General features: G+C 36.5%; 1 protein-coding gene across 1 annotated transcript in view; it reads left to right on the top strand.

Annotated features, from left to right (window-relative positions):
- The first annotated feature begins 8126 nt into the window (after positions 1-8126).
- Positions 8127-21236, top strand: part of LOC111506250 (cytochrome P450 9e2-like) — a 28348-nt gene continuing 15238 nt past the window's right edge. The window contains exons 1-3 of the mRNA XM_074186551.1: positions 8127-8194; positions 10265-10434; positions 11957-12172. The gene's annotated coding sequence lies outside the window, so the exon portion shown is untranslated. The remainder of the gene's footprint in view (positions 8195-10264; positions 10435-11956; positions 12173-21236) is intronic.

The following is a 21236-nucleotide window of genomic DNA, read 5'->3' as shown; positions in this document are numbered from 1 at the left end:
TGACTAACATGGATGCGGCAATGGGGACGGTAGTCCATGGACTTTTGACGGAGAGAGCTAAGATGTCTGAAGGCCTAAAAATTTGACAAGTAAGCACCCAGGGGCATATGATGATATTAAGATTTCTTTTTACGGAGAAGGGTCGGTAAGAGCTATATCCGATGACCTACTGCAGTTCATGTGTGCTAAAAGGTCGGAAATAATAGATTTACGTAGAAAACCTTCCTTAAAGGCTGCAGATGCTTACCACAACAACAGAATGGCTGAGATCCCTCCATCGGAATCTTGTCTTTTCGATGAGAAGAAACTGAAGGATTTAGTTCTTTCCAACGGAGGTCCCGAGAAATGTTTTCTTCATAAGAAATTTCATAAACAAAGACCTGACTCTCAAAAACCTTACCGATCCTCGCACACAAACTAATACGCTACTTCGAAGACCTCAAGAAAATTTGATGGTCGTCGATCAAACCAGCCCGTGAGATCTAATAATTCACAACGAAGCAAGGAGAACAAATCTCTTCGAGGTTACAGACCGGATAAGAATAAGCGCTCTAAACAATAGCAATCACTTTCAGGCGGGCCAGTTGATGAATTATCTAACCGTTTGGAAAAATCTAGGGCCCCCCTCACATATAATTCAGATATTGAGCAGAGGCTATTCGATTCCCTTCGCAAAAACACCACCAAGCGTGTTTTTTACTCAAAGAACGTTGGGAAAGCTAAGTATGAAAACTTCACCCGTGGTGGAAAGAGAGACCGGAAACCTGATCGGCTTGGGAGTTATAGTAGAAACAAAGTTGAAAAGAGGCTTCCTGTCTTCAATGTTCATGATCCCGAAATCCGATGGCAAACTTATGCAGATATTCAATTTAAAAAAATTAAACCAATATTTGAAGCCAAGAAAGTTTCGCCTGATAAATCAGTTGAGTGTTCCAAAGTTTCTCCACAAAAAAGACTTCATGATAAAGCTAGACATTTCGCAGGCGTACTATCATGTACCGATAAAAGAAAGCCATTAAAGATACCTATGCCTTGCTTTCCGGGGTCGAGTTTACAAGATGACTTGTCTACCCTTTGGTCTATCAAGTGCCCCGCTGGTATTCGCCGGGTTAAGCAATTGGGTTGCAAGTGTCTTAAGAAGTCGAGGCATGAGGGTATTAGTATATCTCGACACATTCTCTTGGCAAACAAGGACCCGGAGATACTGAGAAAGCACGCAAACGATGCCGTAGACCTGTTGCTCAATTTAGGCTGGGCAATAAATACCGGAAAGTGTTCAACAACCCCAACGCAGACATTGGAATTTCTGGAAATTATTTGGGACCCAAAACTAAACAGGATGAGCTTACCAGAAAAGAAAATAAATCGTATATGCCACGATTTGCATCCGATCTGCAGCACAGGAAGGTGGAACTGGTTGAAAGGCACTTCCCTTCTTAGGAGGCTGAACTTCGCGTCAATAGTGAACCCTCTCGGACGGCTTCACACGCGCCAGCTCCAAATTGCTGCTCGTCTACTGAAAGAAGACTACCCCAAGCAATCAATATCACTCTCGAGTCAGGCGCTAGAAGACTGCCATTGGTGGGTGTCCAATATCCGGAAAGACAGGCGCATCTTCGATCAGAGTCCGAAGTTCTTTCTTTCAACCGACGTGTCCGACACGGGCTGGAGTTTTCAGCTAAATCAAGAGGTGCACGCGGGTGTATGGTCGCCAAATCAGAGAGATTGGCATATAAACCGCAAAGAGTTGTTCACTGTTTCAAAAGATTTACAGATGTTCAAAATAGAGTTAAGAAATCAATGCATCATGGTACAATCAGACAGCAAGACAGTTGTAGCATACATTCGGAAATAAGGAGGCACCAAATCCCAAATCCTGTTGTCGTTGACAAATAACCTCTTGTACTTGGCACAGAAATATCAAATTCAGCTGACCGCGTTTTACTTACTGGGAGTGTACAACTCAGTCGCAGACAGGCTATCCAGGAATCTTCCCCTCCCAGATTGGCATCTGAAAACGTCAATAACGGATCTGATATTTTCGAAGTGGGGCACTCCAAAAATAGATCTTTCTGCGTCAGAGAAATACAAAGTAGTCCCTATGTATGTTTCCATAGATGCGTTGGACTCGAATGCACTATATGTGAACGCATTCAGCCGAATTTGGAAAGAGGAGTTGGCGTGGATATTTCTATCACCCCCTCTGATCCCAAAAGTGCTACATCTCGATTTCGCAACGGGAACGTTTCTAATGGTCGTTCCGAGATGGGAACTTGAGTCGTCATCTCGTGGATATAACGACGGGCCTACTCCCATCCAACATACAAGAAATGTTTTTGGGGGTCTGGAGAATACAGGGTGGAGCAGTCTAGTTGCGGGTCTTGACATGAGAACCATCGATTTATTGCACTCGTATTGGAGGAGCTCTACCTGGGCCACATACTCTTCGTCATGGAAATGCTGGCTGGACTGGTGTAATAAAAATAAAGTCAGCGCGAATTCGCCCGATCCCCATAATATGGTTTCCTATATAAGTTTTCTGTTCCACGAAAAACGTTCAGCATACAGAACAATTCTCACTGATAAGTCCATCGTAGTATCCCTGGCTTCTCCATCAAGGACCAATTTTCTTTCAGCTAATCCTCTGATTAAATCGATATTTAAAGCTATAAGTGTGCAACATGCCAAGAAAGAGCAGCCTAGATCAATATGGAATGTTGAAGTATTATTCGAATGGCTGAAAGAAAACCCTCCTGACTCAGAAAGTATATATCAGGTATCTAGATTTACTACAATTTCACTTCTACTGGCTTTTGGCAGAAGGATACATGATTTGACTCTGTTATTGATAAGCCCAGACAATATTTCCGTGGAAGAGGATTTCATTGTCCTATGGCCAAAATTTGAATCGAAGACGGAAAGCGCTAAAACCCGGCAATCTGGTTGGAAACTGATAAGGTCGGATGATCAGGAGTTGGACTTAGTTAGATGGGTGGAGTGTCTCATACAAGTATCCGAACACAGAAGAAAGGCAGTTCCCTCGTTAGATAGTCTCTTCATTTCAACCAGAGGCAAAGTTAAAGCAGCCTCTCGTGCCACCATTGCAGGTTGGATTAAAACAATTTTTACCAGCTCAGGTATTGATGCGAGTCCGGGTTCGTGTAGGTCAGCAGTAGCTACTTATAATTTTGATCACAACATGTCGTTGGATTCTCTTTTACAGAGGGGTAACTGGAAAAGTTCCCAAAATTTCTTTAAACATTATTATAAGTCTTTAACCAAAGTAGAGGTGGGTAGAAAACACCCTATGACTGAATCTTTTCTACCTATAGCTTGACTCCAAGCTAATTTTTTATTTCATAATTATAAATAATTAAGTGTATTTGATGGATCTCATATTGAAATTATTAGTTTCTATGAGGAATTTTACGTTGATTGTATTTCATTTGTTTGTCATAAGAAGAATGCAAATTGTGTTAGATTCATTTTGGTCTTATTAAAAAAGAAAGTTATACTGATTAGTTAAGAAATATAAGAAGATTTAAAAAAAGTTGTTCTGTTTTCAAGCCTAATTATGTGCATTTTCATTTAATTTTCCTTAAAGTCACAGTACGCTCTTGAGGTTCCGGCAGACAATAGACACCTCTCCGAAAGGTCAAGCCGAAGGCACAGGACTGAAATATGACCCGTTTTCTACCCCGAAGGGAGGAAAACGAGTATTTCAGGCCTTGCCGAGGCTTGACCTGAGTGAGGCTCTTGCCGTCATTCGGAAGGTACTGACAACCGAGCGCGCGGTTCGACTCCGCGCTGCCAGCCGGTCCCCTCACCTCTCGTGTCGCGCGCCCTGCGCCGCACAAAGCAGTTACAGACTAGGTAGATCCTCGCGAATCAAGCAAACTCGCATGGTAGGAGCGAAAGGTAATCTCCGAAAGGTCAAGCCTCGGCAAGGCCTGAAATACTCGTTTCCCTCCCTTCGGGGTAGAAAACGGGTCATATTTTTGAAAATGATTTATAGAGATAAAATAATGATGAAATATTTTATAATCAATTTTCATCTTCGGAATCGACTCCAAGTCAGATTCTGTAAAAATAAAATAAAAACTTTCGTTTCGACTAAGCTTAAGATAATTAAAATGAATGTTTCAATGCTGGCATTACCTTAAGGTTTCAGAATCAAGTCGCTTAGAAAGCAAGGAAGTTGGTCTCGTTCGAACCACTTAAACACGTAACGGTTTTCCATCTCCATCCAGCCATATTCCAGGGGGCTCAGTGATGTGGGCTCTTTCGCATGAGCATTTTTCAAAATGCTTGATATATAATGCATCCTTACTTGTTGGTACAGTACAGATTTACATGGAGGGATCCAGCTCTGGACTTTTTTATTGAAATTTTCATTCACATCTGCAGCTTTGTAGGAATTGAAGGACAGCTTAAATCTCCCATTATTAACATCGATGGATTTATTATCATTGTACATACTACAAGTGTACTTCTAGATAACATTAAACAGTTCACGTAAAGTATTCTCAGTCAGGCTAATGTCACCAAAAGCAGCAAATGCTTTTTTGAAATTCAATGTTATTTTTCATTAAAGTCAAAGGATTTTTGCCCCGATTAAAAAAAAATCAGGATTGAAATCACAACCAGTAAAAGCGTGGAAACCAATTAAGCTTTCAGCTAGAAGTGGACCAAGTTGTGTATATATTTTACTAACATCAATAAACCTTCCGTTGTTACCTGTCCCGGTTAGCATCCAAATATGAGAGGAAATATTTTTCAAGTTAACCATATTGCCCAGCATGATTATTAAAATATCAGTATCTGAATCTCTTATAACAATATTAGACTGATCAATGATGCTACAAGCATAAAAAACAATTTCACTGTCTGCTTAACAGTTTTTGAAACTCAAATGAATCAGTTTCTTTCCAATAAACGACGCAATATCATCCATTCCCCAATGTATAGTGAAAAAATCAATAAGAGCTACCTTGGATTTGGTATTTCGCATTCCTTTGGTAAAGTCACTTGGTATGATTTTGGTCTGGTCCAGAAATCGAGTAATCAATTAGTGGTCCATTTCATCATTTGTTTGGAGGTGGTTGATAATGTTTCGTGGTGTATTTCATCAGTTCGGACTTCCATTGTCTAATATAATATAGATTGATTTGAAATCCCTGAAAAAAATTACAAGATTAACCGAAAATAACAATTCAATTAAAACAAAAAACTGAAATTACAAGGAAATAACATACGAGCTACAACCAGAAAATAAAAAATTGAAATATTAATAAAAGCTGAAATTTAAAAAATATTATTAGCAAAAAAGAAAAATTAAAATTAAAAGATTTCAAACCAAGTTACGTCACGACGTTACGATTGTTAGTATGCACAATCGTCTTTGGGTGATAACTGGACTTATTACTCCGAGATCTGACTATTTATAGGTCATTCGGGTGCTTTCACCTTCCACCTATCCCCTATTTCCTCTTTCCGCTTCATTGATTTCAGCGGGAGATGACCGTTTGGCGGGAGTTACGTATCTCTACGCTAGCTTGACTGAATGCGTTGTTGGACAACATATACGCGGCTTCCTTGAATTTTCTCCTAAACCAGTGTTCCTCTTTGTGGATGATTTCAGCTTGAGCCCATTTGATATTATGTTGATGAATCCAAACATGATCTGTTATTCTGGATTTGCTGGTTTCTTCTCGCTGTGCCTGTTTCTTGTGCTCAGCAATGCGAACTTTCAATGGCATCCTAGTTTCACCGATGTATGATTCTCCGCACTCGCAGGGTATCCGGTAAATGCAATTCTTGGAAATGCAGTTCGCGTGGCCTGATTTTTGTGAGGCTGCTACGGATAGTGTTCCCAGATCTGAAGCTGGTCCTGATGTTATACTTGGACCCAATCGTTTTTATCCTTTCCGATAATCCTTTGATGTAGGTAAGTACAAGTACTGGTTGTGGCGGCTTCTTTCCCTTGTGGAGCTCTTGCTGTCTTCTAGCTAAAGCCTGTTCAACCATCACTCTGGGGTAACCATTCCGTTGAAGGTCATTTTTGATGATGCCTATTTCTTTTTCGAGACCTTCCTTTGTATTACAGAGTTCGAAAGCACGGTCTAGTAGAGTCTTGATGATTCCTCTCTTAGTCGATTGATGTTGGTTGGATTTCTGGGTCAGATACTGTCCTGTGTGAGTGTGTTTTCGATATACAGATGTTTCTCATTCAGTGTCGGTCCTTTTCACCAATACGTCTAAGAAAGGCAATTCGTTGTGGACTTCCTTCTTCATTGTGAAAGTGATGGAAGGACTTACGTTGTGGATGTGCTTCAGGAAAATGTCTAGTTCTGCATTCCTATGGTTCCATATTATGAAGGTATCGTCTACGTATCTCAACCAGACTCGGGGCTTCAATGGCCAGAGTTTCAAACCACTCCATATTAGTTATAATCGGTGAAAGTTGCGATCCTATTGGCAATCCCTCATCTTGCGTAAAAAATCCATCCTTCAGTTGGAAGTAGCAGTTTCGTACACAACATCCTAGTAATTCCATGATTACTTTGTTCTATCTTTCAGGTCCCCATCTTCGGAAGCTTCTTCTGTATGATTTGAAGTGCTTCTCCGACAGGAATGCTGGTGTAGAGGATTTCCACGTCGAAACTGATCAGTTACTTCGATTTTCCCTCATGGCTGCTCATCGTTTTGAAGTTCAACTTAGTACACCTCAAAATTGTTCAAGAACTTTTTCAATTGGAGATTTGAGTTTATGTGAAATGAACTTCCTGAGAACGATTTTCCAAATGTATTCAGTCTTCAACGATTAAAATCCAATGCGGATCACTACTTTTTCTGTAGAGCTTGTGTTGTGTCCTTGAAAAACACATATGTTAGGTACTCGACCAAGAGATGAAGTGATTTCATTTCATCGTTATCAGATCTTCTCAATCTTGAGAATGCTTTGTTTTTTAATATTTGTAAACCATATTTTGGGATATCAAACATTGTCTGTATGGTCCGTGTAACCTAGGCCTGTGAGGCCATCTTATGTGTGTGACCTAGGCCTGTGTAGTGATCAGATAATGATGATAAATGACTCACCTACTGTTGAGGTAAGGAGCAGTATGGCCTAATGTGAAGCAGTATGGCCTAATGTGAAGCAGTATGACCGATTTTGGGAGAAGTACAAAATGAATTGGTATTGTTTGTTGTTTAAAGTACAGCAGAGTTGGACCATCATTTCAATACATCTAACTGTCAAGTTACTTGAAGTGAAGTATTGGCGTTTTGTGTGAAGGATATCTGATTATCTAGTTCCATAATAAATGTTTGTAATACAAATTGAATAGAAAAGATGTTCTTGTCGATGTCAATTCAATATACAAGTAGTTGTTTCGAAAGTAATATTTCTTTCTTGTAATTCTGTTTCGTTTCGAGTGGTCTTTCACTTCCAGTATTTTGAAATTGATTGCTTTCTTTCTTTTTTTGCAAGATTCCCACTTTTTTTGTTTAAAGATGGAGAATTGCTAAAACTTTTCCATCCTAAAAATTAATCACTCCTAGAAATATACCCGTGTCATTGTCTAGAATCTTCTGAAGAATCTGAATATTGAAATAAAAGGTGTTGCATTCAGAATATGAAAGTTGGTATTAGCCACTGTCAAACTGTAAAAAAGTTAAGTTTGTTCGAAAAATGTGCAACTGAAAATACCAACCCTATCCAAGCTTTTGTTTGAATATGCCCCCCAATTATGTATTTTTGAATTAATTGTTTTTGGATGATACACACTGTATAATAACGACCATGAGACCGCAACCAACGATTGTAAGAAACTAGTTCAATATTGGTATTTGATAACCTTCGAATTACATACCTACTAATTGCTTCACTAATAGTTCAATTAGAATTTGTGCTTCTAGTAATACAGCAGAATTGTTTTGCTTTTTCGTTAATATTCCAGGTATGAAGATCTGATTCTGTGTGGTCCTCAAGCGTTAAAAGTATCTATTTATCGACACGATGATGATGAAGGTCATTGTGAGATTGCGTTTAATATGTTATCTGCGCCATACTGAGACTCCGTTATTTGACTGGGTCCATATCACACTGCGGTACTTCACGCTCAGTTGATTTGATTTATAAATAAATGAAACAAGCATCACAACATATAAACATTATAGTGAGTGACTACAGGTAACTTCAATTTGTCAATAACATGTTAAATTCATACGCCCCATCAAATTAGTTCTAGTAATAAATAAGAACAATATAAAGCTGGTTTAATGAATAATGTGACTTACCCGATACAGAGTGTGTCATCGGAAAATCTTCATAAGCTAGCAGGAAAAGAACATCCATCAATAACACATGATAACATCAAGTTTATTTTACCTTAAAATTGTTGCTGAACCTTGAAACCTCTGAAAGAGTGAAATGATCTCGAAAAGAGTTTTCTGTTTTTTATTCATTGAACTCTGAAATGCATTGAAGTTCCATTGATTTTGAACGGTATTCAATCTGAATGTTTTGAGTATTTTCTGTTTTATGAATATTGATGAAGTTTTTGGAAAATTACTACATAACCTCCCAAATCAAGCAATTAAAAAGTACTCAGTAACAAAAAGGTTTAGAGTTATTGAACTTTATTTTGAATGTAATTGCCGCATGCAATTTTGCGAAGTAATTCATAATAACTATTCATCCGTTGTTTCATGAAGAATCAAAATAATTGGTCATCTTTGCTTTCTTGAAAATATTTCTCTGATATGTACGTAACATAATTTCATTCTGTAGTATTAGTAGTAACGTTAACCTTCAAATATTTGTTCATGTTCCGTTAGTGATAATTCGTAAAATCTAAGTCTTTATAACATTCTTAATTCCACAAACTACACTTAAACGATTTGATCTCCACTAACTTTATTGAAAATAATCATAACATGTTTCGCTAAAACATTAGCTTTTTCAAATGATTAATACATCCAAGCATCCTTACATTCATATTTATATACTACAGGTAACCACAATCGAGACTACCTGTAAGAAATTACCTGAATCTCTACATCACATACCTGCTCGATTATGCTTACCTAAAGCAAATTGCCTACCATCTACATCAATAATAATTCTTTATGGGTTTTTAAGAAAACAAGTTCAATAATGGTGATCTATTCAAATCTAATTGGTCATTCATTAGAATATTTGAATTTTTAAGTTTATTAATTTCCATTGCTTCTAAATGATTCAGTTTGAAACCTTTATTTTCAATGTGCAAAATTTCGAATTCTTCATTAAAGATGTGATTTTCTTCTAGAAGATGATTTGAATACGTTGAATTTGTTTTCTTGTTTACATAGCTCTTATGATGTTCCTGGATTCGATTCCTAAATGTCCTGCCAGTTTGACCAATATATACCTTAGGGCACGTTCCACACTTTAATTTATATACCCCTGATTTCTCGAATTTAGATGTCTTATCTTTATTATTTTTAACTAGCTTTCCCAACGCATTTAATAAACTTAATAAAATTAATAAACTTAAAAATTCAAATATTCTAATGAATGACCAATTAGATTTGAATAGATCACCATTATTGAACTTGTTTTCTTAAAAACCCATAAAGAATTATTATTGATGTAGATGGTAGGCAATTTGCTTTAGGTAAGCATAATCGAGCAGGTATGTGATGTAGAGATTCAGGTAATTTCTTACAGGTAGTCTCGATTGTGGTTACCTGTAGTATATAAATATGAATGTAAGGATGCTTGGATGTATTAATCATTTGAAAAAGCTAATGTTTTAGCGAAACATGTTATGATTATTTTCAATAAAGTTAGTGGAGATCAAATCGTTTAAGTGTAGTTTGTGAAATTACTATGGATCTTCATCAAGTAACGGCCGAATCAATCAGAACATTCTTAATTCATCAGCCGAAATACATATTTCAATTGTTTTCAACGTGTTTTCATCTGATATTAGATATATTTTCAATGTTAAATATTTACCACATATTTCCGTCATGAAAACAATACATATATTCAATGTTTCATGCTTTTTTTGTGATCATCTCACGAAAAAAATGATTTGCAAAAACTATTTTGATCATCTGTAGGCATAGGTTTTGAAACCTATGATATGAAAGATATCCTGCAAATGCAATTGTCAATGTTTGACAGAGTTAGGGTTTTGCCAGCTGAAAAAATCAACTCTGGTTTTCAAATTTTCCCGGATTCGGTAGTTTCAGTCGCTCTCTCACTTTCTAGGAGCAAGTGGACCGTATGCTGAATCGTTTTGTAACGTGAGGAAATAGCGGTAGACATTTTTTATATGACAGACTAGTGAGCCGCCCCGACTCCACACGGGTGCAATGCTGATACCAAATATAAATCCTCCCACTGAAAATTCAATGGCATGAAGAAACAGTGATGAATAGGTAACCTTATTTTATGAACGCTCCTTTTTCTCCTGCGGCTGGTGCCCTAATTGGAATATTCAAAAATCCTTTCCCATTGCACATCTACAACATAAAACTAACATATATACAAAATTTCAGCCTCCGAAAATATAGCGGTACGAAGAAACAGTAATGAAAAAGAAAGTTTATTTTATCAACGCATTTTCCCCACGCGGCTGGTACCCCAGTTGCAAAATTCAAAAACCCTCTCTTATTTACACATCTACAAATAAAAGGAACTCATATACAAAATTTCAGCCTTCAATGATATAGCGGTACGGAGAAATAGTGATGAAAGGTATTTTCAAATGTAAACGCGCCCCTTTCATCCACACGGGGTAGTCCAATAGAAATATTTGAAAATCATTTCTTAGTGCTCATTTAAGACTTAAGAAGCACCTATATACCAAATTTTAGCTTCCTAGGACTTACCAGTACAGAGAAACAGATGAATGTGTGTTAAGTGAGTGACTTTCGCATTTATTCATTAGATGTATGAGTTTCAGAGAGAAAACAAACTTTTTGAGGTTCGAAAAGGTATCGAGTAGTCGGCCAAGATAACGAGTGTTCCAGACTTCTCGGTGACAAATTGACTGGCTTTTGCGACTGGGCAGAAAGTACAATGTCCGAAAAGAGTAAGGAAATGATGAATGGATATGAATTTAAGATATTTTTGCCGCCAGTGTTGATGACTAAATATAAAAAAAGAAGTAAAACTGAATGTAGAGTGAACAGCAATATTTTCCTCTTTTACACATATATCAAAGTGTTTGTTACACCACTCTGTTAGTTGAATAGACTGAGAAACGTATTTTGAAAATGAATTATTCATTAGGATAAATATAGTTTAAAAAACTAAAAAACACGCTTTCAGTTCTTTTACACTTTTCAGTTCGATGTTCTTTAAAAGCGAGTTTTTTAGTTTTTTAAACTATATTTATTTTTCATTTTTCAGTTACATTTGCTACAAAAGCGTGTTTTTTAGTCTTTTTGAACTATATTCATTTCATCTGAATTTTGGGATCAATCAGCCGTATATTGTTTAGAAAAATGACCATTGATATTTTCCGATTCCGGAGAGGCATCCTGAAAATCAGCAGGCGCGCAAAGGAGGGTTACGAATAAGGCAGCAGGCGTGCGTGTTGATAAAAAAAATACTTTTTTCAGGTGAAGAAATACATGTGAAGTGAGTTCGAATTATATCAAGTAGGTTAAGTACAGCGCCATCTGCTCGCGAATAGATCAAGCAATAATATCGATATATCAAGGAGATTACGTACAGCACCATCTGCCTGCGAATAGATCAAGTAATACTGTCGATAATTCTGTCAAATACAGATCCCGAGCTTGAGAGTTACAAGCAAACAAACAAACAAACATGCACACATACATACATACAGGTGACGCTGATAAAAGCGTATTGAAAAAATAGTTCTCGAGCAAGTTGCTTCAATTCTCGTATTCTAAACCCATTCCTGAGCTGATCATAACTTTTTTTCAGTTACCAATCCACCGATGCTTCAACTGATTTTGGGGGCTGGTTTATTTGCTGCCCTTTACTACTTTTTTGTGTGAGACCTTATAGGTATTGGCATAATCGTGGTGTGCAGCAAACAAATCCACGATGGCTTTTTGGAGATAATTGGGGCATATTGCTTGGAAATGAAAGCACGTCAAGTTTGGTTAGGAGATGTTACGATCAATTTACAGGCACCAGGTGAGTTGAAGAATTAAAATCATTAGGTAGGCAGGTGAACCCCTGATGGTTTCTTGTTTTTCACACGCACCGAGTCAAATTGAACCAGATGAATCCAGCTTCTCATGAAATCAGTGATTTCATTTTGTTGAGAGTGGGAGGCTGCCAAACGCTGAAAACCCGATCCACTCTGGGGTGGAGCAGACAGAGAGTATATGTTATTCATCATGGCTTGAAGTTCCTTGACAAATCATAGTGAATTTTCCTCAAACTGTTGAGGACCTGATCGGCGGCCAGTATGTGTGTCAGTATGCGACATCATCCGTTTAGTAGATGAGAAACAAATATGTGGCTTGCAGAGTACCAGACAGGAGATGCTTGATCCTTTTGGGCGAACTGCAACCATCTAGGTCTAAATGTGCAGATCTGAAATCTAACTCAGAAACAATACGTGATTTTGAAAAAACATATAAAAACCAGTCACCGATAAAGGCATTTGTACGTCAGCTGTACCTTACGATATATTAGATATACAGTCATTTGCGTTTTGTCGCCTCGGTTTCAGGTGAATAATCTTTTGAGTATGATCGTTTGTTAACCTGCTTAAGGGAAGGTTGTTTTCGGTCTTAATGCATGTTGTGTGAGTGACAGATTCCACTCATCAGTCATCAAATCAGTCAGTGCCAATTGCAAAATAATTGAAAACAAGGAAAAACAGGAGAAAATTCGATTTTCAACGTTCAACATATCTTGATGTTTGATGTTAAAAATTGTTGAATAGAGTGCAATAGCCAGATGTGTTAACTCTTCATAACGATTTCATATTTACGAGTACAAGTGGATTACAAACATATCGAACATAACTTGTTTTGTGAAGGTGTAATATGCTGATGTGGATACTCATTTCAGAAGATTTCATTTATACATATAGAAAATTTCAAAATCTTGTGTCAAAACTACTAAAGCATGAGTGAAATGAAAACTTGATTTCAATTTGTAGTGGCAGTTTGAATCACTAGAATGCCTGAAAGGGCATGGAATGAATGACTTCATTAATTAATATTCAAAAAGTTAAAAATACTCTCGGAGATGTCAGAAACGTTCAGGATATGATCGTTCAGAAGTTGTAAACCACTGTATGAATGATAAGTCGAGCTCGACGGCCAACCGAAAAATTTCACTGCGTTTCATCCATCAGCAATGGCAAAACGTTGAACGATACAAGAACATCTTTTTCCATATGAATGCAATCTTCAGGATTAGTTTCAATTGTATCATTTCGAACCGTGTATTTCTAACATATATTTCTCTGGAGAAGATTAGGTATGTTATGTTGGTCGAGCAGATTCAGAAAATGTATTCATCGATCAATGACTAAAGCTTCATCCACGCTCCTTCAATATTCCTGTCATTCAAGATGGATTGTGATGTTTGCATCTAAAGTCTGGAAATCATTTCTTCTCTGAACAGAATTCAACAACCTCAAGTTATGCTCAGAAGCAAAACTTCATATATGTGAGCAATATTACAAAGAAAGTCTGATATGAACATCATGAAGCTTCATCTGAGGATGAATGTTTCCATTTCGAAATATTCATTTTCTAATGAACCACGAATAAAGGACCGCTTGGTCCTTTATTCACGAGATGAAGCTGTTACTAGCTAACTATATTTCTCTTGGAGAAAAATTTCATACATGCAGTCAAGCCGCGTTAAAGTTAATCGAGTCAAAGGCATACAAAGATTGGTTCTTGCCTACAATGGTCAGAAGTCATACCACGGAACCATCTGTATGTAATATACTTGACTGTGTTCAGCGTGATCCTGCTGTTGAATGAACAAGAAAAATCTGCAAGACCAATCTCTGTGAGTTATCTTCTAATATATAAAAATGAATTGCTGTTCGTTAGTCCCGCTGAAATTCGAGAACGGCTGGACCGATTTGGTTAATTTTGGTTTAGATTTATTTGTGGAAGTCCAGGAAAAGTTTGAAAGATGAGTAAATATGAAAAAGAAAAGTTGAAAAATAAAAATAATTATAATAAAGGAACTCAAGAACGGCTGGACCAATTTTGATGATTTTTGTGTTTTGTCTTCATCGGGAAATTTGATGATTTATCAATAAACAAATAATAATAATGAAAGAAGTTTCATTGAATTATGTTGTTAAACTATGGTCCCAACCAAGTCATCCCAATCTCCTGATCATTTACAATGAAGCACTAGCAAACAAATCAGTAGGAAAACAAATAGAATATGATTTATATACTTTATATATTGACTCATCACCGATTTCTTATTCCTATTCCTCGTATCACATATTTGCATTGTGCACTTTGAAACTATAATATACATAAATGGAGATATTACGAATGGAACTGAAGATAAATATGCATTTCGAGTGTTTTGATTGTCTTGCAGACAGTATTTCTCATTCGTTCATTGATCTTTACGAATCATTAGAAACATTCCAATTATTCTGTATATATTCACAAAAGTTCAACAGAAAACCTATATTACTGATAAAGTAGTCGCAGCCGTTGATTTAGTTGCCGATTGGTGTGTGTGTTACCTAGGACAGAATCCAGAATATTGATTATATGATCGGTAATCAAGTGACTAAAGTATACAAAAATATGAAACGTTTCACATCCCAACCTTTCTTATTGCTCCACTGACCCAAAGAAGATTATTTTCTGAATTATGCTGGAAAAATAGATCATCGTCATAAATGTGATAGTATCACGTCAAAAAGAGCCTGCTTGATGCTGTCAAAATGAGTGTACTTGAGAACTACAATCGGATCACTTTATGACAATAATGAAACGAATTGATTTTCAATTGACTTTTTCAAACGTTACAGAAATGCGAATTCGAAATTAAAAAAGAGTACGAAAAAACTTTTGTCAAATAAGTTATGACGTTTTGATTGAATAAAAAGAAACGGTGGAGAGAATTGTTTGCTGAAAATGTTCGAACTCGCATAACATCAAGATATTATCAGCAAAGATTGCCAAACATGAATCTAATCTTTTTATAATTTCATACATTCTTCGAGGGATGAATTTAATTGAAATGATAGTGTTATCCACTTTGACAATATTCAATTGGTTCAGATATTATTTATTAGTTGTCGCCCGCGGCTTCGCCCGCTTAGAATTTGGTTTGTCACATTAAGTTTTGTGACAGAACATTTTGAACCAATAGTTACAATATGTTTTTATCAACCCAAAACTTCAACTTCAAAACCAACGAAATACAATACAATCTCATTTATACTATACAAAGAACCTTCCTGCATATTTCAGGATTCTAGGTTCAGTAGCTTCGGTTGTACGTTAATATAAGAGTGGGCAAGAGCTAGTAATTTATATTTTCACTTCAAAAATACAGTCCCTGAAAAAATATGCCAACTGCACTGAGTAATACCGCTGCGAATGTTACCTTCAAGAAAATTCGTAAAACCAACAACACAACCATCAACGACTTCTACCCCAACGCGTCTGCCCGCGTTCAGGTCGCGTTCTCAGCGATGGCGCTTCATTGCTCAGACCGCCCCTCTACCCCAAGAATCTAACCCCGTAAACGCGACGCATTACGTCGAAACAAAGTTTATCTATATCAAATACTCAAAACGACAATTGTATCAATTTTCATAAGAATATGACAGATATTCTAAAATGTGCATTGTAAAAAATATCCAATTCAGATTTATTTATGGCTCAGTATTTTGCATATAGTGGCTACCACATGAGGTAGGTACGTAGGTCTTGAGAGATTGGGTCTATTCAACCCTTCACCGCAATCCACAAGGGTTTATTGTGACTCACACCTATTCACACTCGGCCAAATAAACCCAGCTTCTTAACGAAGCCGATTAGTTTGTATGGTGAGTGGTCTTTCAGGTCAGATGGTGAAAGTACGGATCTGCTGAATTCAAAGAACCTGATTTAGTCCCCAGCGGGGCAGACACAAATTATATGCTCTGCTGTTTCATCATTTTCCAGACAGAGGCGACACACACTGTCTTCCGACAGTACAAGTCTCTGCATCTAATGATTCAAATGACAGTGACATGTAAGAAGGCCAGTTAGACATCGTAGTTCATCCCTACAACTGTTTGGTATTAAACTTCGAAGAGTGAGAGAACGCCTTGGAGTGAGCCAATCCTAGAAAATTCTGTCAGAAGTCCATAAATCTTCTTTGCATCCAGGTGTTCAGTGTTTGTTTGGCAAAGCCCAAAGCGATGCCAATGACAGGTTCTGGTCCAATGAAGCCGTTTGCAGCACCCTCTTTTGCAAGAGAGTCAGCAGCTTCATTGCCTTCCAGGCCAGTATGACCAGGAATCCAGACCAGAGACAATCTGTCAAGAAGAGCCGTCCGAGAATAATTTTATTGACTTGTGAGTGAGGTTAGATTCGTCCAATCTCTCCGCACACAATTTAATAGCGTAAATTTCCGTTTGAAATATAGTCGCATGAGTTCCCAGGCAGTCGCAGACCTCTGTCCTAGGTCTGCGACTAAAACACCTGCACCAGAACCGGTAGGTGTTTTTGATTCATCTGTGAACCAACAACTATCTGCTCTTAATATTTCCTTCTCCCGGAGGATCCAGTCCTCTCTATTCGGAAATAGTATTTTATAAGGCAGTTCGTAGTTGACAGTTGGTGTCATAAAGTCAGAGGTCATTTCCAGAATGCTGTGACTTCCAATGTCAACCAACAATCTGTTACACTCTGCATTGAATCGATTTGTGCAATTGGCAATGTGCACAAGTCTGTATGCAGTCCATCTAGGCTCTCTCTCGAGAAAAATGTGGAGAGGAGGTAGACCTAGAAGGATCTCCATGGCCGCTGGTACTACTGGCACCACTGATAGCCAGACAAGACTGTCTCTGTAAGCCAGATATAGATAGATATACAGTATCGCAGATTTTCATTGAGAATTATTTAGGATAAATAATCTTACAGTACATTACCTGCATGTAACTCCAAGGGTATAGGCAGCGCACGCCAAGATAGCTCTCATGTGTGTATGTTTGTGTATGTAATGAGTTCAGATGGCGTTGGTATAACCAATTTGCCAGTCTATTTCAACATGTAAAATTCCTACAATATTTTGATATTTTATAGATTTATAATACATTCTTATTTATTTCTAACAGGACATTTTTACAAAATGCTTTTATAATGTTCAAACTTTTTTCAGCTCTCACTGTAATTGTTTGTATGTGTTCTTTCCAACTTAATTTCTTATCTATTACAATTCCTAAATATCTTACTGAGCTTTTGTATGGTAAAATGTATGGTCCTATTGATACTGTTGGATCTTGTTGAAAACGGCTTCGGGAAAAGGAGCACGCTGCTGATTTTTCATGTGAAACTTGCATTCCAAGATCTTTAATGTATTCTCCAACTATATTCATGTTTGAGTCGAGTTCCTGTAAATATTGCTCTATATTTTTTCCTTCGCTGTAGAAACAGAAGTCGTCCGCAAATTGAATGAGTTTGGTTGACATGGACAGAGAATGGTTTATATCTGCAGTGTAGATGATGAATAGTAAAGGGCTCAAAATACTGCCTTGTGGTAATCCTACTTGAGTATAGCGAGGTCCTAATATGTTTTCATTAATTTTAATATATATTTTTCTGTCTAGATAGAGGTTTAATATAGTTTTTGTAATAATGACAGGAAAATCCATTTGTTCCATCTTGCCTTTCAAAATATTCATAATCAAATTATCGTATGCCCCTTGTATATCTAAAAATAATGCTGATATGGAATTTTCTTTGGTGACTGCTAAGTTTGCGTCTATTATCAGATTTGCAACTGCTTCCTGAGTACATCTTTTTTTCCTGAAGCCATATTGATTATGCGGAATGAGTTTGTTCGATTCTAACCACCTTTCAATTCTGTTTTTTATGAGTCTTTCATATGTTTTCATGACGTATGAAGCAAGAGTGATTGGTCTATAAGAGTCAACTTGATTCTCGGGTTTTTTTGGTTTGAGTATAGGTACCACTATATACTCGTGCCATTCCTGAGGGATTTCTATTTGCCCACTCCATATTCTATTAAAAATAGATAGTAATTTCTATTTCATTTTAATTGGCAGTTCCGCAATCGTGGAGTAATGAATGTTATTCTTTCCTGGAGCTGTATTGTTATGTTGACGAAGAGCTATATTGAGTTCCATGAGAGTGAATGGTTTCTGTATTTCGTTGTTTATATGGCTTTCATCGAATTCTATCAAGGGATTCACCCAGGCTGGTGCAATTTTGTTATGAAAGTCTTCTATCCACCCTTCTTCGACTATTGGATTTCTATTACTTTGTTTTCGGTTTTTGAACCTAATAACTTTATTCTATATTTCTTTCATATTATTATTTCTCCTTAGCGATGAACAAAAATGTTTCCAGCTGTCTCGTTTCGCTTTATTTGTTATTTTTTTCACCGTCGCATCTTGCTTTTTGTAGTTACTGAGATTTTCAATACACGGTTCATCTCTGTATTTGATATACAGTTCTTTCCTTTTCTTACATGCCCTATCACTTTCATCATTCCACCAGATTTTACCAGTTTTCTTCTTTGATTCATCTTTGTCGGGGTATTTGGGTATAGATTTTTCTGCGGCTTTATTCATTTCGTTTATTAGCTCTTGGTTATTCATCTCCCCTCCTTCTGTTTGTTCAAAATTGTTTGTATATTTTTCCCAGTTTGCTTTTCGAAGGTTCCATATTTTGTATGTTCTTTTCCAAAATTTCGATGTCGCCTCCTCCATTGAGCATTTGATGAAGATTGGTAGGTGAATCGATCCGTGGGGGTCTGTACTTGTAGTCCAGGTGAAATATTGAGATATTTACGGTTTACATAATGTCATATCTATTGCACTTCTTCTCTGATTCAAATATGATACTAAGGTTGGTTCTCCATTGTTCAGGTATATTAGGTTGGTTTCCTCTAGGGATTCCAAAAGATTTTGGCCATATGAGTCCTTAACTTTACTACCGAATGCTGTATGGTGTGAATTAAAATCCCCTCCTATCAGACATGGTTTCGGTACGTTATTGAAAAACTGAATCCATTCTTGTAATCATAGTTTTAGGTTTAACATAAAGTGACACTATAGTTATGTTAATGATATTGCCCAATTGAACTCTCACACACACGGCAAGTAATGAAGTAATATTGGCTGGTATTTGTTCATAATGAATATTTTCTCTAACCAAAATAGCTACTCCTGCTTTACCATCATCTCGGTTCAATCGAACTACATTATAAGCAGAAAAATTATAATATGTATTTGGTTTGAACCATGTTTCCGAAAGTAGTGCAAAAGAAATATCATTTTGATCAAGCAGATGTTCTGAATTGTTTTTATTTGCTACTGCTGAACGATAATTCCATTGACAAAAATTTAATTCTTTCTTTAATTCATCGAATGTTGAATATTTGTATTATTTATTTCGATTTTTATCATTTTTAGAACATCTGCTTCATTAACCTCGAAAGAGTTTTTTCCTTCATTGTTCTTATTATTGAACTAACCAATTCTAACACACATTTCACTAAATACTTTTCTGTAATATTCCCTATAGTAATTATATCATGTAAATTATTTTTATACTGCGGTTTTTCTAAAATTTCTCCAACTGTTCTTGGTGTTTCAATTGGTGAAATAACTTCTCTATGAGCCATTTGAGTTTTAATTTCTGTTAATGAATACCTAGGACATTGATGGTCCCGCATTGGCTTCCGTCTTTATTATTTTAAATTTTCCGCTGACGGCATTTGCATAACTCTGTTTAGGATTTTTTTTTGCCGAATCGTTATAGTTTATATTTAGTTCCATCATTGTAGCTTTTATGGATTTTTGTCTTTCGAACTCTGGACAAATTTTCATTTCATAAGGCAAATGTTCTCCATTACAATGCAAACAATTGAGTTTTGTTAAATTTTGGCATTCTGTACTCAAATGATTATTATCACATCTGCAGCATTTTGGCTTGCTTTTACACTGTTTGCCAATATGTCCGTAACGATAACAATTATAACAAAGTAAAACTTTTTGGACGTACTGGTAGACGGTTGTCATTTCTTTATTGATATGAATTTCTTTAGGGAGCTTTTGTGTTTTGAATGTTACCAAAAGGGTTTGAGTAGGTACGTAATTTACCTTTCCATTTTCGTCTATCACTTTTCGATTGAATCGTTTGACATTTTCAACTTCAAGACTGTCGTACTGATCTAGGGGTTTGATTTTACTCTTAACTTCCTCCTCTGTGTAATCTATAGGTATTCCCTTAATAATTCCCTGTCTATCAATCAAGAATTCTGGTAGGTATGATTTAATTTATTTTTCTTCGAACACTTTAGATTCATTCATTCTATTAAAGTTTTTGAAATTTATTCGTACTCGACTTCTACCAACCATATCAATATTTTTAATTTTTTTATCCAACAATGGCCAAGTATTCAAAACAATTTCGCCAATTTTCATAGGATTTATACGCGATTCATCCGTACTCTCTATATATACTTGATACGGACCTGTATTCATATGACCATAGCGTAAATTTTGTATTTCTTTACTTTGTCCCTTATCGTTGGTTGTTGACGTTTTTTCACCTATACTCTGAATTCCATCAATATTATCTATTCTTTCCGAATCGGCTGCTAATTGTTCACAAAAATTTTCTAAAAATCTTTGTAATCTAGATGGTACTCTACTTACGTTGAATTCTGCTACTTTTGTTTTTTCTATTATTTTTCGGTTACCTATCGAGGTGTCCAATAACATGGCATCGTTGTCTAATGTTATATCTCTGGATGTTGGGGTCCAATTTACATCAGGGGGTTTCCCCCCGCTATTGACACTCATAACTTCCGTAAAATTCAATTTAATTAGCGAAGTTTCTCTAAAAAAACACTATTAATGCACAACTCACTATCGAACGTTTCCAATAGCTTCGGAGCAAGTCCGTATTGTGTAGCTCTCATGAAGCAAGAATTTTTTTCGACTTCCTCAATACTTATCGTTATATTATGACCAAAATTACACGAAATCTTCGTAAATTGTAGCGTT

Source organism: Leptinotarsa decemlineata, unplaced genomic scaffold (genome assembly GCF_025532065.1).
Source record: "Leptinotarsa decemlineata unplaced genomic scaffold, Ldec_3_MD MMD2_P_RNA_scaffold_2, whole genome shotgun sequence".
Taxonomy (NCBI): Eukaryota; Metazoa; Arthropoda; class Insecta; order Coleoptera; family Chrysomelidae; genus Leptinotarsa; species Leptinotarsa decemlineata.
Note: the sequence above shows the minus strand (reverse complement) of the source record. Positions and strands in the feature narration are given on the sequence as shown.